The following is a 4,965-nucleotide window of genomic DNA, read 5'->3' on the forward strand; positions in this document are numbered from 1 at the left end:
TCCCACGGTCCCGGAGCCTCGGACCGGGTCGCGGGAACGCGCCGCGGGCACGCACACACGACCCATGGCTGGGTACTAGTACAGGCCTTCCCTTTACGTGCATGTGCCCAGCCGTGCCATTCTGCCGACGTATATGTGCAGGAGGCGGTCCTTAAGTGGTTAAATAGGATTTCCTCGAGACCTAAAATGGATTTTAGGGGTTCATCTAAGAAAAAAAAGATTGAGAAAGGCTGATCTAAAGAACGATTGAAAGGTTTGTTGCAAAAGGAACTATTTTGCTATACACCAGAGAAAAGAAAGGGGCATTTAGGCATGAAATAGAAACAGAGGGATTTAGTTACAAAAGCGGGACAGTCCCTCCAAATGAGGGACCACTGAGAGCTAGGGATAGGAAAAATTATCCCAGCAAATCATGTCTACTTACCTGTTTTCCCTGCAATCAGCACTGTAAAAGAGACAAAAAGAGATTAGTAAAAAAAATACTTTTTACTATCAAACTATATCATTATTTTAATTAATTAATTGGTAGTGTTTATTTCACATATAATAGTAAAGTGTCTAGGTCCTCATCTTGAAAATAAAAATATGTATTATCTTTTTATTCAACTATTATTTCTGCCGCTCTTCTTCTTGCTCGTGCAGGAATGAAAAACCTTGTTATAAAAGTGTTTCCCTCACACTTCTGTCTTTGCATGCACTCTATGATGTGGCAGCATTGTCACCCTCTATGCACGCCCCCATATAGAGCTACAAATAGATGTGCCAATATCACTACATATTATCCATACATGGGTGTGTGCGGCCACAGGAAGTGTTAGTATAATGTGTTGTAAAGACATGTCTGGCTTTCAGGGGGGTTTACAACAGGGCTCAAATCCTGCGGGAACGCGTGAGAACGGAGTTCCTGCACTTTTTTCACAGCAGGAACTCAGTTCCCTTTGCAGGACTAGAGCAGCCGAGCCGCCCGAGCCAATCCTTCACTAAGCGGCCATGCCCAGCTCGACTCACTGTCAGGGGCAGGCGAACCTTAGTAATCCTTTGTTACTGGCCGCTTCCTGTATATGGATTCATCGGGTAGTGTGCGGGTATTCCGTCACTTCCTCGATGCCGCAATGTCTCCTGGGAGCTTTTGTCATTGTTCCCAGGAGACATTGCGGAGGTCTGCCGCGAGTTATCGCGGGATTTAGAAAGAACTTGCGGTTTAGTAATTATGCACATGAGCGTATAATTTTTTTTTTGGTGGGGAGTGGATCTTGGGTGGGAGTTCCCACACTTTTTTCCCCAGGGCTTGTAAACCCCTGGTTTACAAGCATTATGGAGGGACAGAGAGGACAACCATTCTTACGAAGCATGAAGGAGGCCATCTATATCAAACTGGAACAATCATCCTTGAACAGGGTTGAGGGCCTTTTACACCACCTGTCAGTGGCGGCTGGTGCTCAAAATTTTTGGGGGGCACAAACTGAAAAAAAAATCAAAATCAAACGCAGCCACTGTGCCATCAAATGCTGCCACTGTGCCATCAAACGCTGCCACTGTGCCATTAAACACAGCCACTGTGCCCATCAAACGCAGCCACTGTGCCATCAAACGCAGCCACTGTGCCCATCAAACGCTGCCACTGTACCATCAAACGCAGCCACTGTGCCCATCAAACGCAGCCACTGTGCCATCAAACGCAGCCACTGTGCCCATCAAACGCAGTCACTGTGCCATCAAACGCTGCCACTGTGCCATCAAACGCAGCCACTGTGCCATCAAGCGCAGCCACTGTGCCCATCAAACGCAGCCACTGTGCCATCAAACGCTGCCACTGTGCCATCAAACGCTCCCACTGTGCCATCAAACGCTCCCACTGTGCCATCAAACGCTCCCACTGTGCCCGCCCTCCTGCCGTCTACCCGGCACTTACCCTGTCTCAGTGGGGCAACGGGTGACGGCGGTGTGTGGCGAGCGGTGTCCTCCATATCCTCGATGTCTTTTCCTGTCCTCCTCTACTCCCGTCCTCTCCTATGATTGGACGCCTTGTGTGATGGAGCTGCAGAACAGGGGGAATGGGGGGGATGCCAGTGTAAACAAGGCATCTCCCTGTTCTGCCTTGTGACAGGACACTGATCTATGCTCCCTCTCATCGGGAGCAGCAATCAGTGTCATGTCACAGTAAGCCCTGCCCCCACACAGTTAGAATCACTCCCTAGAACACACTTAACCCCTTTCTCACCCCCTAGTGGTTAACCCCTTCCCTGCCAGTCACATTTACACAGTAATCAGTGCATTTTTATAGCAGTGATCGCTGTATAAATGACAATGGTCCCAAAATAGCGTCAAAAGTGTCCGATGTGTCCGCCATAATGTCACAGTCACGATAAAAATCGCTGATCGCCGCCATTACTAGTAAAAAAATAATTATTAATAAAAATGCCATAAAACTATCCCCTATTTTGTAGACGCAATAACTTTATATATTTTTTGGGGATATTTATTATAGCAAAAAGTAAAAAATTATTGCTTTTTTTTCAAAATTGTCGCTCTATTTTTGTTTATAGCGCAAAAAATTAAAAACGCAGAAGTGATCAAATACCACCAAAAGAAAGCTCTATTTGTGGGGAAAAAAAGGAGGCCAATTTTGTTTGGGAGCCACGTCGCACGACCGCGCAATTGTCAGTTAAATTGACGCAGTGCCGAATCGCAAAAAGTGGCCCGGTCATTGGGCAGCCAAATCCTCCGGGGCTGAAGTGGTTAAATAAATGCAATTGTTTATAATACACAGTACTTTTTTTTTTTCCACAAAAAAATACACAGTACTTTAGCAAGCTAAATGTCATTCAAATAGGACTTACATCTACTGTACTTTAAATGTAAAAACAAAAACTGTAACCAGTATTTTTTTTTTTTTCCTTTGACTATCTTGGTGTGGACAGAACAATGAATTGATTACTATATTATGTTTTTCCCAAAAATTAGGTATGCATATGTAATAATGCTACAACATGAGAAAATTGTATACATTTAAATGAGCTGTACTTACAGACCAAAAGAACGAATAATTCCCAGCTCATGTTGACAGAAAAATGTGCAAGAAGATTTTCTTTACCAATTTAGTTATAAGAAGAAGTCTGTAGAATGAAGGAAGGAAGGAGGAGGAGATGTCATGTCCTCTGTGAAATTGCTATGGGGAGGTATGAAACGTGCATTAAAATCTGCAGATTTATTATGTTTTTAAAATGTAAGGATTATGATTTATTTACTTAATTAATCACATGAACATATAATAAATAATCCTTTCCTTTGCAACAATCACTTGCATGTTACCGTTACTCTTTCAATTTGTTAAATATTATTTTATAAAGTTTTTTTTGTTTGATTGTTCTGGCTGTTCTGTTTTTTTTTTTATAAAGGCATGTAAACCAAGAAGCAGTCACAATTATTGCCTTGACTAGTGACTGAGCACTAATTCTATAGAGGCATCAAATTTACCACAATAGAGATATGGGGCCGGGTTCACAAAGGACTTACGACGGCGTATCTCCACGTACGCCGTCGTAAGTCCGAATGTGAGCCGTTGTATCTTCGCGCCTGATTCATAGAATCCGATACGCCTTACGGTTGCCAAGATACAATCGGCGTAAGTCTCCTACGCCGTCGTATCTTGGGGTGCATATTTACGCTGGCCGCTAGGTGGCGCTTCTGTATATTTCCGCGTTGAATATGCAAATGAGCTAGATATGCCGATTCACACACGTACTTGCGTCCGGTGTATTAAAATATGCTGTTTATGTAAGGCGTCCGACCGGCGTAACTTTACCCCTCATAAAGTAGGGGTAAACAGGTGAACAGCGTCGTATTTTACGTCGTTTGCGTAAGTTGTCCGTGAATGGGGATGGGCGTAGGTTACGTTCACGTCGACTAAGCATTGAGCCGGCATAGATTACAGAGAAAATTCATCGTGATACTGAGCATGCACGCGTTAGGTGCGTTATTTACATGGGGTCACGATTCATTACCATACAACACGCCCCCTACCAGCCTAGTTTGAATTAGACGGGCTTACGCCGGCCCATTTACGCTACGCCGCGGTGACTTAGGGCGCAAGTTTTTTGTGAATACGGTACTCGCCTCTCTAAGTTACGGCGGCGTAGCGGATCTAGGATACGCTACGCCCGCACAAGGATACACCCTCCTACGTAAATCTGGCCCACACAGTATATTACCAAAAGTATTGGGACACCTGCCTTTACACGCATATAGAGAAAGAAAACCGCCGCTCCAGACAAATGCACTTCAGCGGTGAATATGGTTCAAACCCCGATGGGTGCAGGCAATGCACAAAGCATAAATAAAAGGGAGGAGATGATGGACAGCCGCACTCCGATAAAGTGTAAAATTTGAAAAATAGTGCCTTTTATTCCAGTAAAACGAAAACTACAACAGCAAAAAAAACAGCAAGCAGTGGGGTAACAGAGCTGACGCGTTTCACATCGATAACCGATGCTTACTCATAGCCTTTACACGCACATGAACTTTAATGGCATCCCAGTCTTAGTCTGTCGGGTTCAATATTGAGTTGGCCCACCATTTGCAGATATAACAGCTTCAACTCTTCTGGGAAGGCTGTCCACAAGGTTTAGGAGAGTGTCTATGGGAATGTTTGACCATTCTTCCAGAAGAGCATTTGTGAGGTCAGGCACTGACATTGGATGAGAAGGCCTGACTCGCAGTCTGCACTCTAATTCATCCCAAAGGTGTTCTATGGGGTTGAGGTCAGGGCTCTATGCAGGCCAGTCAAGTTCCTCCACCCCATAGTCGCTGATCCATGTCTTTATGGACCTTGCTTTGTACACGGGTGCGCAGTCATTTTGGAACAGGAAGGGGCCGTCCCCAAACTGTTCCCACAAAGTTGGGAGCATGAAATTGTCCAAAATGTCTTGGACGCCTTAAGAGTTCCCTTCACTGGAACTAAGGGGC

Source organism: Rana temporaria, unplaced genomic scaffold (genome assembly GCF_905171775.1).
Source record: "Rana temporaria unplaced genomic scaffold, aRanTem1.1, whole genome shotgun sequence".
In the NCBI taxonomy this organism is placed as follows: Eukaryota; Metazoa; Chordata; class Amphibia; order Anura; family Ranidae; genus Rana; species Rana temporaria.